Here is a 27,973-nt window from a genome sequence, read left to right on the forward strand (position 1 = left end):
AAAAAGAATGAAATCATGTCTTTTGCAGCAATACGGATGGAGCTTGAAGCCACTATCCTAAGTGAAATAAAACCAGAAAATCAGTACCGCATGTTCTCATTTACAAGTGGGAACTAAACAATAGGTACAAATGGACATACAGAGGGAAACAGTAGACACTGGGAACTCCAAAAGCAGGGAGGATGGGAGGGGACTGAAACTGAAAAATTACCTATTAGGTATAATGTCCACTCTTTGGGGGATGAGTACACTAGAAACCCAACCTCACCGTTATACAACATATCCATGTAACAAACCTGCATCTATAAAAAATAAAAATAAAAAATAAACAGCTGTTAATTTTGCAAAATAAGTAAATATTACAGTCTGGAAATTAACTTCATCATGGCACTAATGAAATTTGGTGATATTCTCCAGTACTGTATATTAAAACATAAAGATCTTATCAGTATAATCTACTGGTTGGAGTAAAAACATTAAATAATTCACAGGAGAATGACTTTTTACTCTATGGCACTAAAATTAGCCCCTATTCATTGTCAAATTTTAGATATTTTTAGGTACTAGAACAGCATAAAGGGGATAAATCATTTCCTGAAACCCTCTCACCTTACAGCAAAGAAAATAGCTACCTATAGAGGTTAAGTCCCTTGCCTAAAAACCACCATAATTAGAAGCAGGCGTAAAACCATGAATTCTTGCCACAGAATCACTTATCATGATTCTGTGATGCACCAGGATATTGAATGTCAGAATCATTCTTTCTTCAGTAATTTCATTTTTTTTGCTTAAAAACAATTTCCAATTTATGTCATTTGAAAAACAGATAATATATAGTCTGATGTAATATGTAGCTCATGTTCATTTATGTGGATTGCATCTAAATCTTATAATATTCTAGCTGTATTAAGTAATATTGTTTCCTGCAAAGTGAGACAGTAGAAAAAACTCTTATGGTACCAATTTCTGACCACTGTAACCCAGTGAAAAGCAAAGCATTAATTTCATTACAGGTCATCAAGAATGCAACCGTCAACATAAACTGCTTATTTAAGAACAGCCATTTTCTATCAGAAAGGACTAATATTAAAATTCCCCACTTTCCTATATTCTCCCTTTGTATTAAAAAATTATCCAGGGAACCATGTTGAATATTCCAGTCTCAAAAATCCAAAGATGGTGGTAATTTTTCTAAGAGATATGTAAAACACTGATATGAGGCCCTTTGTAAGATTTAGAGGAATAGGATTTTAAGAGTTTATTCATTTGTTTAGTGGTAGTATAATGCAATAGTTAATCTCCTGACTTTGGAATAAGACCTGTGGATTCAAGTCATGGGTATTTAACTTAATTGTTTTGTGATCTTGAGTAAGTTACTTTTTTGAGCCTTGCTGTTCTAATTTGTGATATGAATGTGATAATAATGTAAGCTACTTCACAAGAGTTGTGGTTGGAAATAAATTAGATTACCAATATGTACTACTTTTCACTAAGTACCACACTACTTTTCACTAAGTACCACACATTGGTAATATCATTTGGCCAGGTTAAAGTTTCCATTTACTCAATCAAACACTAATCTAGGTGTTTCTGTGAAGGTATTTTGTAGATGCAATTAAAGTCTATAGTCAGTTGACTTTAACTAAAGGAGATTATCTTAGATAATGTCATTCAACTAGTTGAAAGTCCTGAAGAGCGGCTTCCCTGAAGAAGAAATTCCACCTGTGGACGGCAGTTTCAGCTCATCCACAAGAGTTTTCCCCTGCCCTTCCTAATGGCTTGCCTTAGCTCAGTCTTGTCCAGCCAGTCTCCACAATCATGTAAGCCAATTCCTTGCAATAAATCTTTTTGTATATATCTCCTACTGGTTCTGCTTCTCTGACTGAACCCCAACTAACACACCATGTAAAGCATTAACTATAGTATCTGTGACATAATAAACACTCCAAAAATATTAGTTAATTTTTTAAATGAACCCTTATTGAACATCTCTCACATTTATAGCACTGAGGTATACACTCTGATAAAAATGTCTGAGAGCTCTGAAATAGAATAGGGATAGATAGATACTTATTGTCTCCAATGATAGTAACCTCAACCAGGAAGGGATTTAATGTTTTAGTAAAATTTCCAGGAAAACAAGGGAAAAGTGCCAATGGGTTGATTATTCCATCTGGAGCTATGTAGGGGAATTATGCAAATTCAGTATGAGGCCAGTTTCCTGGGTTAGGAAGACAATGAACAAAAAGGCAGTTACTGTTTTCTCAACAGAGCCATATAGATGTAGCACCTGAAACTAGACACACCAGTTTTCATGGATCAACCATGGAATTCCATTCTGTAAGAAAAATTTATTTACGACTTGGTCTTAAGCCAATTGGAATTATACACTTGATAACTGCCTTGAGATTCTTGGAGGAAGAAATACGCTCATATTTAAGAGTATTAAAGTAAAAGATCTTTCTTATTTCAGTGTTAGCTTATCTTAGTATTCTACATTGTTAGATCTTTGAATTTGTTTTGTGCATTTTTAAGCAAGGAAAAAATACTTATATCACTAAAAAGCAGGCATAGCACAAACCTACTTAAATAGAATCTGCCTCCGTCCTTCAGAATTATAATGCCAAACTTACAAAACTTAAGGCTGGAAATATCTCAGATGAGTAAACAAACCTCAGGGAGGTAGTCTCAGATATAAATAGGATTAAAAGGTGATGAGAAAGTAAGAGAGAGTGAGAGCATACCTTTTGGTTTTATATTAAAGCTCTGATAATTTAGAGTGAATCTTAGAAATAGAAATGTTTTAAATTGTGTGTTTGCAGGTGTGTATGTGTGTATTCACTAAAGAGAGCTGTCCCATGATCCTTTATACCATAATAGTAATTTTCTCAAAGGAAGTGCTATTGCTGTAAAAATACTTTTACTCATTATGCAAAGATTTATTGAATACCTGTGATGTCACATGTTGAGCTGGTTGCTAAGGGATAGGAAAGTAAATTAGAGATGGACTCTAATCTTGTGGAACTCTCTCTGGGCAACTCTAATTTATCCTTATGGATTTCAACTAACGCGTGACTTTCTCTAGGAAATTTTTGTACTTCCCTTGCTCTGCACTGGCCTAGGCAGTTCTCTTTTGCTCTCACAGTAACTTTGCTTCCACTAATATTGCATTTATCATTTTTTTTAGTAATTAGTCAATTGCTTATAAATCTCCCTATAAGACTGCATGAGGTCAAGGACCTTGTTTATGTGAACCTCTATTTTTGCTCGGCTCTTGTCCTCAAATAGGCATTAGGTAAATATTTACAGAACGAGTGAAAGAAAGCTTGGGACATGTTGAATTTTAGTTGCTTTCCAAATAGAAATATGCAGGAAGCAGAAAATATATAAACCTGGAGCTGAGGACAGAGATGGGTGCAAGGGACACAAATTTGTATTAGCTGATTCCTGGTAGTTGGAAGGCCTGGGTGGATTATCTTCAATGAGGCTCACATGTAGAATTATGAACGAGAAAGTCTGAGGTCAGGACTCTGGACAGCGTCCACACTCTCCATTTTATCTGTGGGATGAAACATGGCCCACATGGCTAGGATGGAAATGTTTTGGGAAACCCAAAGCCCAAATAAATCTTTTCAACCATGTGAGTAAGTTTCTAATAGATATTTCAGAACTAAGCTACTGTAGAGACAGGAGCACTATAAATATGGATTTATAATCATGACATTGTGGAACTTTACCTTCCAATATGTAGAGAGCAGGGTTTTAAATTTCGCAAAATAAATAAATGAATAAATGTTAGCATATGTTAATAGAGGCCACAAAATAGAAGTCAGAGAGAGAAAGAGTGTCTGTGGGGACTCAACAGACTCTGTGGGAATCAGACTCTCTGATTTTCTCTCTCAACGGAATCAAGGAGTCCCACGAGTTAGGCATTGGGAAAGGCTCTCTGGGTGGTGAACAGACATGTGTGGCTATTGGTGGTGAATGTCCACCACAGAAGCAGCGTGGCTCTTCCTTATACTCAAGGCTTTTTTTTTGCCATTAATGAGAAGTAAGACACAGACTGACTCCCAGCACTTACCAATTTTATTATTCTTATTGCCTCCTCATACTTTGCCGTGGGAAAATTCCGGTTTAGATCACAAATTTAAAACAATAGACTGCCTGTTAACCATGGGCATATTTACAGATCTGACTATGAGCTAATACAACCCAGAGTGAGCAGAAGGGACTTATACTTTTTCCTGAAGGCAAGCAGGCTTGGAATCCAAGGGGAATGAATATAAACACTGAGACCCATCTGCCCCAGTCTTCTGAATTAAAACCTAGGGACTTCTTTTGTTAACGCTGTTCAAGGCCCAAACCACATACAGCTCCATTGAGCCACAGCTAAGATTTTTGCTTGCAGCCTTTGCTTAGAACTGGCCCCTGAGAGTCAGTTTCATCTGTACAGCACAGTTGGTAAGTACCTCATCCTTCCAACACCTTTAAGCAACAGAACAGCCACAGTCAACACTTACAGCAACTTTCAAGGTTAGCAATGAAAGAAGAAGGCTGCAGTAACCTCATCTGGATGCCTGTTTTACTAAGTAATTATACATCCCAAATTTCACAGGACAACCTTCTTTAAATGAATCAGATCATAAAATCTGATTTTTCACTTAGGAAAATATGGTTAAATCATATTAGAGACTCATACTTGGAGTCTTCAAGGAGGTAGCATAATATACAGAAAAAAAGTCCATGGACTCCGACCATGGTTCAAGTTCAGCTCTATCATATTTACTGGTTGTAGACCCTGAGCAACTTGCTTAACATGACTGCACCTCAGTTTCTGCATCTGTAAAATGAGGATAAGTGTTCTTTAAAGATGTTGTTTAAGGATTAAATATAAGTACACTCATATAAAAATCTAGCACAATGCCTGGACCACAATAATTATTCAACCAGAGAATCAAGTTCACCCTAGTACAAATTCATAAGCATTCAGAATCAAGAAGTTATTCCAACTTATCAACAGAACTAAATAATAAAGCTCATTCCCACAGCACCTTCTAGTGTGCTTATCAGCTGTATAAGTGAGGAGGAGCCCATGAACTTGGGAGGGGACAGTAACTTTTTATATTGTAGACTCATAAAAATGATTTTATTTTTTTCTCTATAGGATTTTTAGAGGACAAAATAGTCTCTCATTTGATGGTGATTATGTACACTATTATGATAATTCTCTAGGAATGCACATTAAGGATTCTGAAATATATTAGAAGGACAAAGGAAGAAAGAATGACATAATAAATATTAAAACATAATTTGGGGTTGGGATAATTGAATCTTAGGATAAAATATGGCTGATGTCCATTGTTTTTTCCTGCTCAGCACCCGGTGCTCTATTTCTGTTACCAATAGTCTGATTTGTTACTGGGGACCCAACTCTCCCACACTTAGCTATGAAATCCTAGATAATCAACCTTAAAAGAGCTGGCCATGGATTGGACCCATGAGCCACTGGCCAAGCAGAAGATTCCATCATGCAGCCACAGTGGTTTGTTCAGAGACGGTCAGAACCAAGATTGTTGGAACTACTGGGAAAAAGGGGCACTCTTCTCACTGGGGCTTCTGATGATGAGCTTGGTATTACCAGGGTGCCAGGTGTAATGCCTGGAGCTGCCAAGAGCCATCTTGTGGAGAGGGTCTGCCCAAGAGTGAAGCCAGTGCAGAGAAAAGCAGAGCAGAGATATGGATTGGAGTCCAGTGATAGTTTTTGAGGCTCTGGATCCAGTCACGCCTGAAACCTTTGGACTTTATCTCTTATATGGGCCAATAAATTTTTCATTTTACTTCAGCCACTTGGAGTTGGATTTTTGGCAGTTGTAACTGTAAAGTGTCCTGATTTCTTCAGCAGGGAACTTAAGTATAATTTATCTCAACCTCCCCTCTGATGTTTGAATCTTCTCTACAACTTCTAATGAAAGAGTCACTCAATCAAGGCTTGGACTCCTCCAGTGATAGGGAGCTCATTACCAACTGAAGAAGCCCATCCATCTTTGAGACTTATATTACTGCAAAATTTTTTCTTATATCAAGTGAAGGTTTCTGAAACCTTTGTAATTACCACTTATTTTGTACCCAGTAGAGGCCAGAGACCCTGTGCTATGTTATACTTAAAAATGTACATTGTGATTTAATTCTCAAATTAAAAATTTGAAAATTTTATTTTTGAAATAATTTAATAAATTAAATTAATAAAAATTAATATCTAATGATATTAAAATTATTTTAGAAGCTGCTGCACAAATCCAAGTGAGAAATGATGAGAGGCTGAAGCAAGGGCTATGGGGGTGGGGATAAAGAAGATGAGGCGGGATCCAGTGATGTACAGATGTAGCATACAGGTGACTGAGTGGAGGGTGAGGGCAAGAGTGAAACAGGAGACTTGGAGGGCCTCCAGAAAATAGACAGGTGTTGAAAAGCAGGGAGAAACAACTTGGATGGGAAAGATGAAGGTTCTGCTGTTTATCCCAAGAGTTACCGTAAGTCGAAGGGGTCACTACTTCCAAGGACAATGATAGCTCTACAAATTTCTTTAAAATTTTAACTGAATCTGGTTTAGTGTTAAGAAATAATCACGAACAGAATTGGATGTGCATCAAAAGCAAAGTTTTAGAAAGACCTGCAATTTTTGCACAGACCTTTAATCACATGAGTGCAAGTCAGAATAACACTTTTATGTTCAGCCCTTAAGACTGGTTTCTCCCTTCTCTCCTCCTGCCAGTGCCCCAGAAGGCAGAGGAGAGAATCCAGAGAACTCAGCATGAAGATTCAGCAGAGTTTGCCTGAGCCACAGGGGATGGGAGTCTGACCGTGAGGTCCAGGAACCAAAGAGAAGTGCATTCCAGTGGAATATGTTTCTAGGAATGAGAAAGAGGGAGAAAGGGAAGAAACATTTTATGTATACCTACTATGTGCCATGTACTTTTTATGTAGAATTATTATTATTATTTCAGTATCACTTTTTTTTTTCCCAAATGTAAAAACTGTGGAGGTCTGCAAAGTTAAGTAATTTTCCAAGATCAAGCAGCATTAGAATTAAGTCCAGGATGTATGTATGCCTCTGAGATCTGTAATTTCTTCATTATGCTATGCTGTCTCCTTAAATAATTAGCAGTTATAAGATGCAAGTTATAAGGTGACAAAATACATTGACATGGTATCTGGATTAACAACAACCCAGAAGGCTAGTATTTCTAATATTCTTTCTATTTTATAGATGAGGAAACTGAGTCCCTAAGAGGTTCATTCACTAGCTCAAGGCCACACAGCTAGTAAGTAGAACCATAGCTGGAACTAAAAATTCCCATCTCCAAGATCTGTGTATTTTCCCATGACACTGCAGCTACTACGCTGGGCAAGCTACTATGAAGCTGGACTTTGTCAGAACAGTGACAGATAACAGCTTTGCTCTGAAACGTTCTTTCCTTCAAAGGAACGCACCCAGCCTAATGCTTGTGGTAGCGCCTGCTTTCACCCACATTGGCTCACAAGAGAAAGACTCCAAGGAAAAAAGGAATGAGGGTCACTAGAGTTTCTGATGAGGGTAGGGCGGAGGTGCTTTCAAGGATGGTTAACCCTCTCTCAGGGCTGGGCGCGAAGGCTCCTGCCTGTGATCCCAGCACTTTGCGGGGCCGAGGTGGGAGGACTGCTTGAGTTCAGGAGTTTGAGACCATCCTGGACAACATAGCGAGACCCCATATCTACAAAAAATTTTTAAAAATTAGCCTGGTATGGTGGTGCACACCTGTAGTCCCAGCTGTCTGGGAGGGTGAGGCAAGAGGATCACTTGTGCCCAGGAAGTTGAGGCTGTAGTGAGCCAAGATTGTACCATTGCACTCCAGCCTGGGTGACAAAGCAAGACCCTGTCTCAAAAAAAGAAAAGAAAAAGAAAAAAGACATGAGACTTAGGAGCCAGGCATTTTTCAGCCACAAATACCAAGTGGATAAAAAAAAATAATGAAAAGAATAGAAGAATGGCTAGCCCACTCTCTTTCTAGTGAACCCTGGGATAAGGTCTATGGTGCAGTGCTGTGAAAATTCACTCAGTCCACGAGATCTATACACTTTGTTGGGACCTGGGATAGAATGAACCAGTGTTCCCTTAGAATGGAAATGACTGAGTAGAAATAATGTGGGAAGCCACATTAACTCTTTCAGGCCATTAGGCTATCATTTAGTAAATTACTACATTGTTCTAAATGGGTCCCTAGTGGGTATGGAGGGTGAGAATGTTCTAATTTGCTTTTCTCTCCTTTCTCTCAGCTGCTTTCTCCTACTATGATGTAGAACAAGAAGCGGTTTAATAACTGCTCTATTCCAAATCACTGAATGCTCTTATAACTACTGCATAAAAGTGCCCCTGCAGGTCTGCTATATTGAAATGTGTGGAATCAAATCTATGCATATGATATGAGGGGTGGGGGCTGCAATCTGGTACCCACAGGATCTAGAAGTAACTCGAGGAACCAGGATATCCCTGATTTTCAATTCTAGGTTAATGGAGGGCGTGTGACCGAGAGCCCCATGTTCCTGGGGAGGGAACAGATGCCACTGGAAGCTGCAGGGCAGGAGTTTCTCCACTTAAAAGGGAGGATCCACAACTCTGATCTGAGGAGGAGTCTGTGTCTCTGCCTTGGCATGTATATTACAAGGGAAAATCATAGGAAGGGCAAGGATGTTCCCTGACGACTGGCTTCCCTCTGTCACTCAGGATGCTTGGCCACTGTTGGTTGAAGGAACTATCATTTTTCTCCCTGATTGAAAAACAAAAGTATCAAAGCTCTCCCTTGCGCTTACAAATCTGGGGTTATTAATTAAATACCTAGTAGAGATGCTGGGGCCTAATATTATTGCATAATGGTGATTACAGCAACAATGCATTATACAGCATTAAATGTTTTTGAAGCACTTTCATATTCGTTTTTTAAAGAATTTTTTGTTTTTATTTTTTTCCAGTTTCATTGAGGTAGAATTAACAAGCAAAACATGTACACCTGTATGTATTCAAGGTGTACGATATGTTGTTTTGACATACATACACACTGTGAAATGATTTCCACAATCAAGCTAATGAACATATCATCCCCTCACATAGTTACCCTGTGTGTGTGTGTGTGTGTGTGTGTGTGTGTGTGTGTGTGTGTGTGTGTTTGTATGGTGAGAATACTTAAGATCTGCTCTCTTAGTGAATTTCAGGTATACAATACATTATTATTAACTATAGTTACCATGCTATATTATTAGGTCTCCTGAACTTATTCATAACTGCAAGTTTGTACCCTTTGTCCAACATCTCCCCTTTGCATATTCGTTGTTGGTCAGGGCTATCTTGATGGACATATGAAGACGGGCTCCATGTTTGGTTTAATTCTCTGCAGTCACAGTCTTGTAATTCCAAATAACTTTAACTTGGAATTAGTATTTTGTAAGCAAGGTCTGATGGGACTATGGAGCATGTGCTGGGCTTGGAACCTCAGCTTGATGCCGTCCTGCCTTCCTGGGATGGGTTTTTGGCTGCCAGCTCCCTGTCTCATGCTGGTCCTGCTCAGGGCCCTGCCCACTCCACCCCCTTACCCCACAACCACTGCTGCAATCAGGTGGCACTGGCAGGGGGAGGAAAGAGACCAGCTTGGATTCAGTCCTTGACCACTCTCCTCCCCCAGTGGTGGTGGTGGTGGGGGAGTCTCGACATGGACAGTCATCCACCTCATGGCTTTTTGGGGTAGGCAAGGCAGCAGCCATCCTTGTCCCTAACTGCAACATCATGGCTTGTTTGGTGGGTGATATAGTTTGGCTATGTCCCCACCCAAATCTCATCTTGAATTGTAGCTCCCATAATTCCCACGTGCTGTGGGAGGGACCCAGTGGGAGATAATTGAACCAAACTGTTTACCCCATACTGTTCTTATGCTAGTGAATCAGTCTCACAAGATCTGATGATTTTATAAGGGGTTTCCACTTTCGCTTGGCTCTCATTCTTTCTCTTGCCTGCTGCCATGTAAGATGTGCCTTTGCTTCTCCTTTGCCTTCTGCCAGGCTTGTGAGGCCTCCCCAGCCACATGGAACTGTGAGTCCATTAAACCTCTTTTTCTTTATAAATTACCCGGTCTCGGGTATGTCTTTATTAGCAGTGTGAGAACAGACTGATACAGGGGGCAATACAGTTGGTGACTCTGCATGAGTCTCTCACCCATCTCTGGCTCAAGTACCAAGCACATCCTGGCCTAGGGATTGTAATCTGTTGGGTAGTCACCTGTCTGCTGTGGGTTGGGAGTGGTGGGCCTGTAGGAAAGGGAGATTGACTTCCCTGTCCCTGGCCAGGCCTCACAGTTTCATTTTATACCAGGCCTTGCAAAATATATAGCCAGACCTGTAGTTGACATTTATTGTAATATCCATGCAAGCTGGATAGGACAAGAATGTTGCTACTGTTACGTCTACTTCGATTATTTCTACTGCTGGGGAGGCTACCATTACCTTCTCTGTGACTTGCACTTGGGCAAGCACTTAACAATATATCATCCCATTTAATCTTCACAACCAATATACAAGGTAGGATTAATACACTGGGGTGGTTCCCTAACTTCTCTGAGTTTTAGTTTCCTCATCTGGAAAACTGGTATCATAATGCCTACTTGGTAAGGATATTGTGAGAATTAAATAAGATGACATGTATATTAAGAGATGGAGATAATTTTATCTACCTGCATTCCTCTAATTCTATATTTGTTAGGAAGAAATCTTTTGGTAAGCTGCTCGAGGAGAAGAGTCACCATGGACAGACTAAAATAACCCAAGAAGCTTGCTTAACTTTTGCACTTATGACAAGGAGTAGTGTTTGTTCCTTGCCATTGTTCCCAAGAGGAAGGTGGCAAAGAAAGAAGAGTTGGTGAGGGCGAAGCATTTGCGGGGGAAGAGAACAGGAGTGACAGTATGTCCTTTAGAAAGTGGAAATATTGAATGGGGTTCTAAACAAATTATTTGGTTGGGTTTATGCTGTAAACAGCCCAACCTACCCACCGTCATGAAATCTTCAGTAAAGGCTGTGTAGCTGACTAACGCTTTTGTGTGTGATTAGATAAATGCGGGAGAGGGGCTCAGTGTCTGTTCTCAAAGAGGCATTGAAATTCACATCCACGTTGGCACAAGTGAAAACAGACAGCTTGTGCCAGAAGATGAGTGCAGAGCTGGTGTGGGGTTCTAATACTATTCTTGGAATGCTTCCTCTGAGTGACCTCCCTCTCTGTTCAGGCCACGCATTTCTGGAGGGTATAACAGCAGTATATTGTTATATTGTATATATATGTATATTCTGTTTGGTTTCTATTCTTCCACAGGCCCCACCATCAGGTTCCGCACAGAGTGAACACTCAAATGTTGAGGGCTGATAAATGTGAGTAGTAACTACTAAATGAAGGAGATGAATATGCTTTTGTATAGTAACTTCAACGATGCTTTGATATAGAAATTAGTTTACCTAGTGTACTGATGAGGTACATGAGGCTCAGAGAGGCTAAGAAACTTGCCTGGCGTCACACAGCTAGTAAGCAGCAAAAACAGAGATAGACATTCATGTTCCATACGCAATGCCTTCCTGGTCAGTGACACTTTAGCAGACTATCTAGAGTTCTGGCATCGTATAAACCAGGCATTATCCACATATGTATATTTTAAAACCTCACTGAAAGCAGAAGGATAAGATGAATTGACTTTAAGCATTCCTGGGGAACAAAAAGTCAAAATGGAAAAGGAGAACAAGAGCATACAAAAAAAATATATAGCATAACTCGTTATCCCTTAGATAACTGTAGGGTCATGCTGATATTAGTCATTGTACTGTGATGACACCAAAAAGGGAAAGTGTACCGGCTAGCCAGGTAGATGCAATTCATTGTGCAAGAAAAGGCTGCCTCAAATGTGTCTAAAAGCGTGGTTCTTCATTCAGCCAAGTCAAGACCAAAGGAGCACATGAATAATTGGCTACAGCTCCCCTTTCAGCAAGTACCAGCTTTCTCTGCTCAGGTTGATACATCTCCATACCTCAGGGGGCCTGGAATCAGCTGCCAGCAGCCAATGGGCTTCTGAGCATTCATAAGCAGACCAGGTGCTGATCCATCAGGCTAATTAGCAGCCTGTGGGCCACAGTTAGCTGGGAAGGTGGAGGGTTTTAACTCTTTTCCTGACAGACTCCAAGCCTATCTGGGCTTTTTGATAAATGTTCTATCAGTCAAACCACAAAGAAAAGTATTTAGAATTCAAAAGGAGGGAAGCTAAAAGGAAATATAGTTTTGCTTTAAATAAGACAAGGGAGACTAACAACACAAAGGAAGTGAACTTTGACTCTCAAATATACATATATATAGATGTATATATGTGTCTGTACGCATCTCAGTCTACGTATCTTCATGTTACTGACTGTAATGTCATCACCACAGCAGACATTCAATACATGTTTGCTTTTGTTGAGGATGATATAGTGATATTTAAAACAGAAATAATAAACAAGGGAAGAAAATAGGACAGGATTGCAAGGGAGGGGGATATTTAGCTTGTTGGCACCTGAAATGTATTTAATTATCAGGCTCCCAAAAGAGCAGAGGAAACAGAATTAGCTTCAATGAAAAATACAGAGAACATGTTGAAAGTTCAGAAAAAATGCAAAACTTACTTTAATTAGGAGATGGAGATGGAATACATCAGAAATAGTGTCACTGCAAATTACCAGACTTATAAACCAATATGTAAATCAGCAAAGAATCCCATGAATTTTAGTAAATTTGTAGAAACTTGTTGTAAACAGTGCATTTAAAATTAGTTTTAATGTGAAATAGAATCAACAATCAATGAAGCCAACACCATCCAAATGTCTTCATTGACATAAAAGGAGCATTCTACAGTCAATTGGTTCTATATTTTTGACTTTAGTGTGGTTTTGTTGATCATGGATCCAATAATCTCCAATGAAGAAGTGCCAATATATGATCTAGCGATAGGAAATAACAAAAGAAGCATCCTAATCCTTAAAGTAGCCAAATCTGAAAATCATAGAAAATGGCAAGGCAGGATACTGGCAAAAGTCTTAAAACACAGAGGTAACATTTATGGGGATGTCTGCACGGGCTCTCTGTCAACATATGGAGAATTGAGGAAGAGCTACGGGATTTCAATGACAAGCCCATCACCACCATCTGGAGATAAAAATCCTGTGGTAGATGTTTTTTTTAAACTGTGATATTTTACTGATAAATTTTATATTAGTGACAAGATCCTAACCAAAGTTTCCTTGGACTGCTTACTATAAAACTGTGTACTATTGACTCTGGGGTTAAAAAAATGGATTTATGCCTCACTGAGGAACAGCTGTCACTGCATTTGTAGAATCATAGTGTCAAGATGATGAAACTGAGCTAATTCCAGAGTCTTCAGGGACCTAAAGAAAGCATTATACAGCCCTGAGGAGGTTTGGATGTACTGGCAGTAATGTCAACTGTATGGCCCTGAGAAACTAATCTCCATGTTGAGATTATGAACACAAATCTTTCCCCAAATATTTACTGAGTAAAAACATAGTGACTGGTCCATTAGGGAGAGCAGGAGCATGAGTTGGATTATTTTTGTTCTAAGAAATGAATGCACTACCTTGGACTATAATCAATTTGGGGATTGTGGTCTTTTAAACAGACCATAGCAGATGATTCAGTGTCAGTGGGCCACTGGATTCATGCCAAGTGATAATCCTCCATAACGCTTCCTACAGTCTGGTGTGTGCAAAACAGGCAAGGTCACAAGTCTGTTCTACAGCCACCGGGTGTGCTGGTCCTTTTATTGTCCTGGCAAAGTAACAACCCTGTGTACGCACCCCTACAAACTATCTCCCCATGGTTTGTTCAGAGCTGACCCCCAAGCTCACCCTGCCTAAGTCATTTATTACTAGCAGAGGAAGAAATAAGCATATAATCATGACCTTATCTACCTCTCTAGCCTCAAATCTAGTCTCTCCTCAATCAAACCCTTTCCTATCCCTCAGGGACACCTTGACTGGGTGCCTTTGCCTGTGGGACTCTCTGCCCTTAGCATCTTTCAATTAGTTCTCTGCCTGGAAGGCTGTTCTTCTTTCATGTGTTACCTCCTCCTGAAATGGTTTCTTGATAATAACAGCAAACACATAGGATTTGCTTCATACCAGGCACACTTCTAAATGCTTTATTAAATGTACTTACTTCTCACCAGAACCCTTTGAAATAGGTACTGTTATAGTCTCTACTTTAGATATAAAGAAACTTAAAGGCAGAGTTGTTAAGAAATTTACTCACGGTCACTGGTAAGTGGTAGAGCTGAGGTTATGAACCATGGCAGCCTGGCTCCAGAGTGTCTGTTCTTCATCACGACTCTGAGCATAATGATCCCTAGACTTTGCTGTTAGTATCCTGAGCACTCGCTACCAGAGAAGTAGCTGCACTGCACTCTAGTCATGTTTGTAAGCTTCCTCTCTTTCCATGCTAACTCCAGTTAATCCAACAACACTCAGCCAAAGCATCAACTTTTTCCCCCTTAAGTCTTCCTGATCCTGCTCCCCTAACCTGTGGGAGGTGAATCCTCCACTGCCCACACCATGCTTCTCTCTGCTAGACTCCTTATCACACCACGTGTCTTGTTTACCTGTCTGCCTCCCTCATCAATCTGTGAACTCTGAAGTTTTGAAGGCACGAATGGTCTCAGTAACACAGTATCTGGCATATAGAACTGTTGCTTAATAAATATTTGTCTGTTTGATGGATGGAGACTGGTGCTAACAAGTCTTCATTTTGCAACTCTGGTTTCTAGCTTTTACCGGCAGATTAAGAACAAAAGGGATTCCATCACAAATCCTGGGAGAATTATGACAAATGCTTAGCTTCAGTTCAGAAAGAAGCAAGACTATTTATAGCTCAGGGGCTCAACATTAAATGACCCGGACTTAATTTTTCCTTGTGACCTAGATTTGCACAACTTTAGATGGAAAATTCCCTTGGAGATCATTTTACCCAGGTATTGCAAACTGGTGGCCTAGAGTTGTTTTTATTTGACATATATTATTTGTTTCTATTTTTATTAGAATACCTTTAGACAGGACATGTGCTTTTTATTTCTCCACATTTTACATCATATCCTATCATACACCACTTTACTCATTTGTATGATCCACCTGACCATTCAAAGCATTTGAATATGAAATGTCTGAATTAGTCTAACTCATTTTTTTTGGTCTTTGTTTACAGTAAAGCTCCCAAGTCTGTACTTAGGGTCTCCAATTTTCTCATTAATTCATTCCAGTCAGATGTTCTCCCACCCTCTGCTGATGTGTAGACTGATTTCCATGTAACAATGTACCAATCATGTACCAGTGATTTCCACCTAGCTAAATCCAGTTCCTAGCTTGGACCTCAGCCCCTCCTCCTTGATGTTCAGGACCATACTCTCCTGGTTTTCCTCCTACTTCTCTGGCCTCCCCTTCTCTGTCTTCTTGCTGATTCCTCCTCATACTCTCGACCTCTAAATGTTGGATCCTCCAAGGTGCAGCTCGTGGCCTGCTTCTCTTCTGGATCTACTCTCATCCCTTTGGGGATCTTGTACAGGCTCATGAGTTTAAACACTGCCCACATGTTGACACTTCCTCAGTGTACATCTCCAGCTCACTTGGTTGTCTAGTGGGCCTGTCAAACTTAATATGTCTAAAAACAAACTGCCAATTTCTTCATATTTTTGTTGTTGTTGTTGAGATGGAGTCTTGCTCTGTTGCCCAGGCTGGAGTGCAGTGGTGCAATCTCAGCTCACTACAACTTCCACCTCCTGGGTTAAAGTGATTCTCCTGCCTCAGCCTCCCGAGTAGCTACGATGACAGGCGCGTGCCACTACCACACCCATCTAATTTTTGTATTTTTAGTAGAGACAAGGTTTTGCCATGTTGGCCAGGCTGGTCTTGAACTCTTGACCTCAGGTGATTTGCCTGCTTTGGCCTCCCACAAACTGCCAGTTTCTACCCCAAACCTGCTCTTCTTAACAGTTTTCCTTATGTCAGTTAGGGGTATATCCGGGCCACCAGTTGCTCAGGCCAAAATCCATGGGCTTATCTCTCATTGCTTCCTTTCTATGTGATATGGTTTGGATATTTTTCCTCTTCAAATGTCACATTGAATTGTAATCCCCAGTGTTGGAGGTGGAATCTGGTGGGAGGTGTTTGGATCATGGCGGCGGATCCCTTATAGACGGCTTAGCTCTATCCCCTTGGTGATGAGTGAGCCATGAGATCTGGTTGATTAAACGTATGGCACCTCCCCACTCTCTCTTGATCCTATTACTATGTGACATGCTGGCTCCTTGCCACCTTTTCAGCCATGATTGTAAGCTTCCTGAGGCCTCAGGAGAAGCACATGCCAGCACCATGCTTCCTATAAAGCCTCCTGAACCATGAGCCAGACAAACCTCTTTTCTTTATAAATTACCCAGCCTCAGGCATTTCTTTATAGCAACACAAGAACAGTCTAACACACTTTCATATGCCATATACAAGTCCTCAGCAGTCATGTCTACTCCAATCTTCCAGTGCCTCCCTTGTTCTTTAAGAGTAAAAGCCAAAGAAAGTCCTTAGAGTCTCTAGGAGCCTTGATATTCTACCTTCCTTCCTTATTCCTATCCCTACCTTTATTTCTCAGACCCCCATTCCCACCACTATCCCCCTTATTGACCTGCCTCCAGTGCACTGGCCTCCCTTCACTGTTGAGTGAACACTCCAGGCACTTTTCTACATCGGGGTGTTTGCATTTGCTGTTCCTTCTGCCTGGAATACCCCCACCCTTCCCTTCCCCATCCCCAGGTATCTGCATGTATCTGCATGGGTTGCTTCCTCATTTCCTTCATGACTACTCAAATGAACCTCCTCACTGAAGCTTTCCTTGACCACTCTATTTGAAATAGACTCCCCTAAGCCAGGATGATTTTTCATCCCTCCTTTCTGCTTTTCTCTAGAGCACTTTATTACCCTCTAATATCCTATATATTTTACTTACCTATTTTGTTTCTCTTCCTACTAGAATGTAAGCTAAATGAGGGCAGGCTTGTTTGTCTTCTTCGTTTACTGCTACATCCTCAGCATCAGAATAAGGCTGAGAACTTGTTATGGGTTGAATTATGTTCCCCCCATCACCCCCAGTAAGTCCCAGTGACCTTATTTGGGAATGAGGTCATTACAGATGTAATTAGTTAAGATGAAGTCACACTGGAGCAGGGTGGACCCCTAATCCAATATGACTAGTGTCCTTCTAGAAAGAATGGCATGTGAAGAGAAGGAGATATCCATAGAGGGAAGATGATGTGAAGATGTACAGGGAGAAGATGGCCATCTACAAGCCAAGGAGAGAGATCTGGAGTAGATCTTTCAGACTTGATTTCAGACTTCTAAGACTTCTAGCCTCCAGAACTGTGAGACAGATTTTTTTTTTTCTTTGAGACAGAGTCTCACTCTGTTGCCCAGGCAGGAGTGTAGTGGTGTGATCTCAGCTTACTGCAACCTCCGCCTCCCAGGTTCAAGCGATCCTCCTGCCTCAGTCTCCTGAGTAGCTGGGACTACAGGCATGTATCATCACACCCAGCTAATTTTTTGCATATTTAGTAGAGACGGGCTTTCACCATGCTGGCCAGGCTGATCTCGAACTCCTGATCTCAAGTGATCCACCTGCCTTGGCCTCTCATAGTGCTGGGATTACAGGCATGAGCCATCGTGCCTGGCCAAGACAATACATTTCTATTGTTTGGACCAACCTGGGTGTGTTACTTTATCACTACAGCCCTAGCAAACTAATACTCAAAAAAATTCTCAAGAAAAATGTATGGGTGAATAAACAAGTGAATTAATCCTTTCAATGAAGAAACTGAAGCCCAGTGAAGTTGATTAACTTGCCAGAAACACACCATGGTGAACGGGCAGAACCAAGACTCAAATCCAGCTTTCCTGCCGCCCCATCTAGCTCTCAGCCACCACATCTGAATGCCACGTCAGTCTGTCTCATGAGCACTAACAATGGTGGGCTGAGGTTGAGGGGGATCTCCGGAGCCCCTTCACCATCTCCTAGGTCTTGCCTATCCTGCCTTCCTGCTTAACACTCCCACCACCATCACATATCCTGGATATGTTGTGGCCAGACAATTATTGACGTATGTTTGTTAAGTGTTCTGATCTCCTCTCAGAGGAAAACCCTGTGTTTGACTCTTCTATTATTCAGGAAGTAATAAAAGTTATAGTCATAATATATAAGAAAAAAGAATGATTCACTGCTGAGCTACTGAGCTACAGGGAGCAATCCAAGGTTTAGAACAGACAATTGGCTAAGATCAGTCACGATGATGTCACAGCGGAATATACAAATACCTCAGTGGGCTGATCCAAGAGAACATCACAATTAAATCAGCTTACTGCTGAGCACTCTTCCACATCTGTGAAGAGCTGCTCTCCATTCTGACAGCCACGTTTAAGGAGGTGGTGGAGGCGGCAGTCTATCCAACACCCTCCACACAGGAAGAAAGGATTGCAAAGTACTACTGAGTAAATGAACATCATTCACATGGAAATGCACTGGACGAGATCATACATGTTAAGACAGTTAACAGACAGGTTAGGAACAATGTTTTCTTTTCAGAATGGAATTACAGTATGACATTGGGCATGGGAAACTGATGAGAGCCATCAGAGATGATATTCAAAATGTTTAACAAAATATCGACAGCATAAGCCATCAATGGCCAATGCAGCCTTATCAATGCAGAGTGGTTGAACATGGTGCTGGTGAAACTCACTTGGCTAGAATAGCAGAGATGCCATTAACCTCTCTGACCCTTAGTTTAGTTTCTTCATTGCAGAGTGAGGCACCACCACTTATTTCCTAGTGTTGTTACAAAGGTTAAGAAAAAAATCTGTGCCACAATGCCTGGTACATATCAGATCCCCAATAATAAGAGCAAACATTTATGTGTCTTTATTATATATAAGGTATTAGCAAATGCTAATTTACTTAACCCTTATAGCAGCCCTAGTATTCAACTATTTTTCTTTTTTTGAGACAGGATCTCACTCTGTCACCCTGGCTGGAGTGCAGTGGCACAATCACAGCTCACTGCAGCCTCCACCCCCTGGGCTCAAGTGGTCCTCCTGTCTCAGCTTCCTAAGTAGCTGGTGCTACAGATGTATACCACCATGCCCAGTTAATTTTTAAAGTTTTCGTAGAGACAGGGTCTCACTATGCCACCCAGGCTGGTCAAGAACTCCTGGGCTCAAGCAATTATTTTTAGCATTTTCCAGTTGGAGAAATTGATATAGAGAGCAGTTAAGCAACTTTCTCAATGTCACACTGCTGGTGAATGGCAAGACAGGGTCTTAGGACCCAGGTAGAATGAATCCCAGGGGCTCCTTCCCCACCCTATGCTACCCTCAGGAAATGTCGGGGCCCATCCCTCCCACTTTATGCTCCAGAGAGCCAGTGTCCCTGCAAACCTAACATCTCATTGCCTCAAAGTCCCAGCTAAAGCCTAGTGGAGAGGACATCACTCTTTGGTCCTTCAGTGCCCTAGCCCTTCTTTCTAGGTTTACTCAATTTCCATTTGCATGAAGACAGAAAAGAAAAACAGTCCAATTAATACGAAGCGTAAGACCACAAGATGAGAAGGCTTTTGCTTTGCTTCTTATTTTGTACTGTGAGTATTCGGGATGAAAAATTATTTATCCCAGTTAATGAATCTCATGATAATAAAAATGCCTGACAGCTCTGAGATTAGTGAGTAGCCCTTATCTGGGGACCACTTAGTGAAGCAAATCCTGCATGAACAAAGGACAAATGGGATTTGGGAGAATGAGGAGGAAGGGAGGCTAAGAACGAACATGTGTTTTGCAGCTATCTCATGCCAGGCATCACACAAGGTACTCAACCCTCATTCTTTCTTTTAATTCTTTTGAGAACTCAATCTTTATACAAACACTTATGGCAGTGCCAGGTACCATAATAAGTGTTGGGGTTACAAAATTAAATAAATCATGGCCCCTGTCCTTTTAAGTAGAATGGATACAGAAAATAAGTAGAGAGGCTATTTATGTTCACTGCAATATTAGTTTGATATGAGTATACACAGGCAGTGGAACTATGCTATACAGGCCAAGAGGATACCTACCATGTCAATAGTTCCTGCATAAGGACTATTTCCTGCATAGGCAGCTGTGTTCTGGGCTGGGTGATATACCCCTGCACCTCCCCATGGCCCCTCAGGCCCTTCACGGAGGTTAGTTGGCTAGAGGAGTGAGATTCTCTTAGGAGTTTACACTTGGAAGCAGAAAGAGAATCAGGCAATTGGTTGTGGGAACAGAAACTGAGAAGATGATCTAAAAGGAGTGATGAAGTACAGTAGAATGGGGCTGGGTAGGACCACGTGTAAGCGGAAGCTATGAATACACAGAAGATACAAGGCACAGAAAACGCTGAGCAGAACGTGAGGAAGCTAGGTCGTAGCAGGAAATGAATAGAAGCAGAGGATACTCTAACCAATGTATGCCCCACAATTTAATCCTTTCCCTAATGTTAGATCATTCTCATTTTTTCCTGTATTACAAGGAATCCTATGATGAATATCATTGCACATCAGTATTTGTAGCATTTCTGATGAGTTTCTTTAATATATTCTTGGATTAAATGGTATGCACATTTTAATGCTCTTGAGACAAGTATGCATCTTTATTTCCAGGAAGATAGCACTAATTTCCCACGCCCTTCAGTATTCTATGAGTGAGTCTACTTTAACACATTGTCTCACACTGAGTCCTCGTCAGTTAAACAGGGAACGGTAGTAACTACCATTTTAATTGTTTAATTATTTAATTTTTAATTGTTTGCATATTTTTCATATGTTATGGGACATTTGTATTTCCTCTTTTGTGACTCCAGCTTGTTTATATCTCTTTGTCCATTCGCCTATTAGGCCATTTATAATGCTCTTATTGATGTATGAGAAATCAATAAAATTTATACAACAAGACCAATACTCACTGACATATTTAGCAAACACTTACCCATAATTAGTTGTTTGCCTTTTCATTTTTATTTGAGGCACGGAAGTTTTATATTTTTCAATATATTGATATTTTCCTTTGTAATTTGTTTCAAAGGGTTTCTTTTTGCTGAAAAAAATCTTTTTCTGTTTTCTAGATCAGGAAAATACTTGGCTCTGTTTCTTTTCCTACTTTTGGAAAATGCTTTTGCTTTTATATTTAACTTTTCTGTTCACTTACAATTTATTTTGGTGTATTTGAACCTTTATGAAGGAAGATTTTGTACAAAATTAAAAAAGAGGATGGTGTGATCCTGTTTCAGAAAAATCTAATCTGTGTTAATGTTTGTTCCCCAGCAGAATCAACCATGGATTACTTCCAATGACCAGTGCAATGACTTGAGCACACACAGACCCATTTAAATACATAATGAGGGAGAACATATGATCAAGGGCGGAGATGCCATCATTTGTGCTCTGTATACAACCTACTTTTATTAAATGGAAATTATGGTCACTGAATAACTCAATCTACCTAAACTCTTACAAGGAATCAGAAGCCCTCAATTCTTAAGCTGGGTCTGTACTGATTTACAATGGGACACAAACACACTGTACCTCCTTAACCCTAACACCCACTTTCCAATTGCCTGTCTTTCAAAACTATCTAATTAGATTTCTTTAAAAAGAATATTTTTGTCATTTGTGAGGAATTTTTCTTTTCTTTTTTAGTTTGCTCTTACTGAAAAACCAAGGCAACTTCAACTTTATCTTTTCATAGGGTCCCTTTCCAAGTGTTATGACTGAATGGAAGCTGTGTGGTTGGTGAAGTACTTCGGCTATATTTCCAAAAATATGCAATTGTTAGGGGCTGCAATGCAACAGCCAGTTCCAGAGACTAGCAAAAGGCAGGGGGATACTCTCAAGAGTGACTACACTCGAGACTTTCCATTTCAGCAACTTCAGGAATTGGGGAAAGCTCACTAATTCAACACTGAGTTCTCTGAAAGTGATGGTGTATTAGTTTGCTAGGTCTACCATAACAAAGTACAGCAAATTGGGTGGCTTAAACAACAGACATTTGTTTTCTCAGAACTCTGGAGGCCAGATATTCAAGATGGCAGCATTGGGGAGAAAATCTAGCTTCTGGTGGTTTGCAGGCAATCTTTGACATTTCTTTGCTTGCAGAAACATGACCACAATATCTGTCTTACTCTTCACATGGCATTCTCTGTAAAGCCACACTATTTGCTTAGATTGTTTGAAGAAGGCACTTTCAGATGTGTTCCAGAGGCTGGGCACCTTGATCTGGATCAAATGCTGCCAATTGTTGGTTGAAGGTGAGTGTAGAAATGTATCTACTTCCAAAGCCAAAATATTACTGTATTAGTCCGTTTTCATGCTGCTGATAAAGACATACCTGAGACTGGGTAATTTATACAGGAAAAAGGGTTTAATGGACTTACAGTTCCATGTGGCTGGGAGGCCTCACAATCATGGTGGAAGGAAAGGAGGAGCAAGCCACATCTTATGTGGATAGCAGCAGGCAAAGAGAGAGCTTGTGCAGGAAAACTCCACCTTATAAAGCCATCAGATCTTGTGACATTTATTCACTATCACGAGAACAGCACAGGAAGGACCTGCACCCATGATTCAGTTACCTCCTACCTGGTCCCTCCCACAACATGTGGGAATTCAAGATGAGATTTGGGTGGGGACACAGCCAAACCTTATCAATTACTAAGTACACAGAAAAATTTATAAGTCTTGGTCCATGTACCTCATCAACTTCTTCTAGCAAGAAGCAGCTGGCTGACTTGCAATGAAATCTCCTTAGAGTTTTATCTTTAAATCATTGATCTCAATGGATATCTTATACCTGAAAATTTGCTGTTTTACTAAGGGTGAAGTAAATTAAATTTCACAAGAGTTAGAGAACAATTTAATCAGCTGGCAAAAGCTAAGGATGAAAGCAAGTTAATATAAATTTCAATTTTCAAACAAGATTCAATACATGTATATGATTTATTTGGCTATTACAGGGAGAGAAAACATAATTACTAGGTCTTATTAAAAGTATGTCTTTCTTCTTTTCCCTGTCATCCTTTCTTCCCTTTCTTCTTTCATTTTTAAATTCCCTTCCCCTCTTCCTCATTCCTTCCTCCTTTCTTTTCTTCTTCCCTCCCTTCATGTTTTCCATTTACTCAGAAAACATTTAGGGAGCAATTACCACAAGTTAGAGTATACACCATATGCCAAGGATGCACCCAAAATGTACAGGTGATAAAGCAGCAGTTCCTGCCCTCAGCAAGCTCACAGCCTAATAGAATTCGAGTTATGTAAGGGTGAAGGCCCTACAGTACATTCTCTATAATATTGTAGTAAGAGGAATAATCTCAGATCTCATGCATGCATTCCATGATTTTTCTCTTTACTTTTGCCACTGTTTTTCTACCTGATATTAATCTTAATACTATAATCTTATACTACTCCTTCAAGCAGCTCTGTGTGTTTTCTATAGGCCCACCAATTATTGCCATGTTCTAATAAGGTTTTAAAGAAAATATGTGACCCTTTAGAACATCACCCCACTTCCATGCCTGTCTTCCATCCTCTGTATAAAGAGCAGAGGGTGTGAAGAATGGACTAGAAGGGTTCCTGGGTGGCCCATTGCTGTGATCTGTTTGCCTGCTTTGGCATGCTTTGATTATAATAAATATCTTCTCTGAGGAGAGCGTTTTGAGGAAAGTGATTGTAAAAGAAGATGGAAATCCATCTATAAAGATGGTAACCACAGGAACTAATTTGAAGAGGTTTTTCATATTTATTAAGAGCATAGAATTGTCCTTCCAGAAAGCATAAAGTTCTAAATTTTAACAAAGTCCACAGTCTGAACCAAAATTCTGTACCTTTCAGAATGGATCATAAAAGAAAAAAAGTCTACAGCACAAAAATAGTTTCCTCCTATAACCTCAAACAAATGTGAGGGCGATCTGCCCTTGCAATTTTCATTACTTCAAGATATCAACAAGGAAACTATGATTCAGTTAGTTCTTTCCTTTCACACATTCAGAGTTACTCTGCAATTGCTGAGTGCTAGCGTATCTATCCTCAAGTGGCATTTCTGTTTGAGAACTGTATTTTTCATTATTTAGAGTTTTCTGTAATTTTTACTGGTAATATTAATATTTAACAATATCATACCCCCAGAGGTATCTTTGTGCAACTTTAGAATATACGTACTTTGTTTCTTTTTATGACTCTAACCTTTTATTCTTTCATTCCTCTAGTACTCTGAATATAAGAGAGTCTACACGCTTTTTAGTGAGGATTTTTTGATCCCTGCTTCATAAGTGTCACTCATTGTAGGCTTTCCTTTGACAACAAAAATTCCTGCTCTCTTTACATTGACTCTAATTACTTCACCAGAAAAGGTAAACCTGTCATTGTGTAAGAAAAGGAATTAAGTTAATGTAACTGTTTCCTAAGGTCTTATTATTATTTTATTTTTATTTTTTTGAGACAGAGTCTTGCTCTGTGGCCCAGGCTGGAGTGCAGTGGCACAATCTCGGCTCACTGCAACCTCTGCCTCCTGGGTTCAAGCGATTCTCCTGCCTCAGCCTCCCGAGTAGCTGGAATTATAGGCATGCACCACCACGCCTGGCTAATTTTTCTATTTTTAGTAGAGATGGGGTTTCACCATGTTGGCCAGGCTGGTCTTGAACTCCCGACCTCAGGCGATCCACCCACCTCAGCCTCCCAAAGTGCTGGGATGACAGGCATGAGCCACTGTGCCTGGCTCTTAAGGGCTTAATGTGAATGTTGCATACACATGTAATTTCTGATTCATTTGTGGACCTTTGCGTAAAAATAAAATTTTCTTAGAAATTCATAGAAAAACATGGCAGTTCTTACCATGCATCACAGTCAATTTCCTGAGGGTTCTGTTCTTTGGAGTCTGGGGAGGGGAGGTGCTGTGGTTTGGATGTGTTTTTTCCCACCAAAGCCCACTGTGAAATTCAATCCTCAGTGTGGCAGTGTGGGGAGATAGGGCCTAGTGAGAGGTGTCTGGGTCATAGAGGTATATCCCTCATGAATAGATTAATGCCTTCCTGCTAGGGTGAGTGAGTTCTAGCTCTCACGGGAACGGGTTAGTTCCCTTGAAAGTGAGAATGGGTTGTTAAAAGGAGTCTGGCTTCCTTGGTTTTGCTCTTTTGCTTCCTTTCTCAGCCTGTGATCTCTGCACACATTGGCTCTCTGTCACTTTCCACCATCAGTAGAAGCAGCATGAGGCCCTCACCAGACACAGCTGCCTAAGCTTGGGGTTTCCAGGATCATGAGCCAAATAAACCTCTTTTCTTTATAAACTACCAGTCTCAGGTAGTCTGTTGTAGCAACATAAAACAGACTAAGACAGAGGTCTTCAATACCAAAAGATAGTCTACTTGATGTGTGAAGGGAGGCTTTGGTTTGCCTGCTATAAAATAATTTTAGTTGATGAACCGGAAGTTCCCTGAAGGTTTAGTTTCTGGTGACTTTCATTCTGCAATTCTTGCACAAATGGAAAAAAATCCATCCTAGTTGAATGGAGTACCTACACTACAAATGTAGAGTGAATCTGTAGAAACCACTTTTTAGATAACTGATAAACCAGCTAGTTGCTAATCACTTCATTGCTGCTTCCCACCACCAGTCAATGTTTAAAAAAAATAAAGAATTCTCCACCTAACTTTGACACCTGGGGAAAGGTAGGACTTCGTTTCAGCATCAAAAGGAAGTAGAGCCACGTAGAATTATCATTTAGTTCCCTAAGTCATAGCCATTTCTCATTTTTCATCTTCCCTACTTTTCTCAGGGCCATTTATTTTCCTCTAATGCCTCCCTTCTCTTCATTCTTTTTTGCTCTTAATATCTCTGGAGGGACACCAAAGAAGTGATTTCTTTCTGCATTCATTAAAAATAGGTTTATGTTTCGCCTTCCTGTTCAATTCCCACTTGGGCTGTAAGCAAGTAACTAAAGCAAGGGAAGGGTTGGGCATGTGGGCCCCAGACTTAGATGCCTCTATTTATGCCTAGATTCTTCCTATTTCTCCCATTCTTCCCTCAGGATAGGAGAAAAAGGAGGTGGCAGAGGTCTGATTAAAGCGGGGATGAGCAACTGAGCCACCACTGCAGTGCTGAGATTGGGTGAAGCCCCCAGCTTCACAGAAAGGCCTGCAACATCTGTGCCAAGATTAAATGTGCCAATATTCTCGCTAAGTTACTACTTTTTGCACATTACCAGAGAATAGACTTCCCGGGCCTAAAGGAATGGCAATGTTTTCATTGTCATTTATTTCTCTGTTCAATAAGGTAGATAGTACAGGTTTTAAGAGTCTTCTTTTTTTTCCTCATGAGACTCTATTTCTTTTCCCCTCTATTTTCTTCTATGCTAAACGGCTGTATTTACTCTTGAAAATACATTCTAACTCTAAGTGTCCTTTGTGGATTTGACTTTAGGAAACCAAAGTAGCTTCCCCCAAGCCACCCTCTGTCTCTCTTTTTTGTTTTTTTGCCCATTGGTCGATTTTACCTTCTTTTTGTATACCATCAACCCAAAGACATAGCATACTAGGGACGTAAGTGTGGAACTGATACCGTTAGTTTTATTTCGGGGTGATGCAATCCCTCTGCTAATTCTTAGATGGTCTTATGGTGTCAGAAGAAAATTTCCTTCTGTCAGAAAGCCTTAAGTACATTTGGAAAATACTTCAGAATCAAGGCTGTCTTCTTCTGTTTTTTAATCAATTCACTAAATAGTCTTCATCATACAGAGAAATTATTCCTTCCACTCCACTCCAAACTAAGACATTATTTTGAAATAGATTATCAAATAATAGTGCAGACTAATTTCCATAGCTCAATGAGTAGAAGGCAAAGTACATTATTTGCTAATGCAAATGCTGAGCCTTCTCCAAAAAATTTAATATTCAAAGTCCAGACGGGATAAGGAGACAAAAAAAGATTGCTTAACAATTTTCCAAACCAAAGTGACCTATAACACACAAAATATGGTTCTATTATGTGCAACTGATATTTTCTTTGTTGAGAATAATGAGCTACAGCAGAATGGCATAATGTAGAACTCCACAGCTGATAAGCTTTCTGCATAAGAACAGGAAGAGGACATTTCTTAAAGAGTTCTGTGTTCATTGCTTACCTTGAGGAGGCAGTGAATGGCATTACTGTTAATAGTAACAATATGAAGCTAATTGGTTTAAAATGAAGCAGCAGGAAATGCTGATGATGAGACTGGGGTATATGAAGGAAGAATGAAAAATCTATACTCTGGCTACACAAAAATGATGCTTAAAATGTAACTTAATCTTGATATTTTATTCATAAATGACAAATCTGCTCACTACACTGATTCCCTAGGTGACTCATCAAATCCCATCTCTAGGTTTATGAATCTCAAAATTTTGTAGCTAGTTCTGACTGTTTTCACTGGCAAAATTTGTCAAAATCAACTTCTTAAGAATTTGGAAATTAACCCAAAGTTTGCAATAATACAAAAAGCATTTATTTTTTAAAAAAATGGCTGAATCTCAGTAAAAACAGTGAGCTTTGTGGCATTTTAACTTGCCTTATAACCATCTGCCTCTCCACAGCTTCACAGTATCCTTGAAAATCAACAGCTTTGCAGCCATGATAGCTATGAAAACTAGCAGCCTAGCAGCCACTGGAGGGGACAGGTCAGGTATGAAGCTCCCCCAAAATTCCCATTCCCAGAGAATGGTCACTAATTAACCTGTCTGAAAGTTCCTTAAGAAAGCTCCATTCTTAGAGTTTGTCTTTATTTGCCTTGACTTAAAGCTCA

The 27,973-nt window shown here is 40.1% G+C and overlaps 1 protein-coding gene across 22 annotated transcripts in view; it reads right to left on the minus strand.

Moving 5' to 3' along the window:
- The window catches only part of ANKS1B (ankyrin repeat and sterile alpha motif domain containing 1B), a 1,252,139-nt gene that overhangs the window by 162,757 nt on the left and 1,061,409 nt on the right, over positions 1-27,973 (minus strand). The window lies entirely within an intron of this gene.

Source organism: Pan troglodytes, chromosome 10, assembly GCF_028858775.2.
Source record: "Pan troglodytes isolate AG18354 chromosome 10, NHGRI_mPanTro3-v2.0_pri, whole genome shotgun sequence".
Taxonomy (NCBI): Eukaryota; Metazoa; Chordata; class Mammalia; order Primates; family Hominidae; genus Pan; species Pan troglodytes.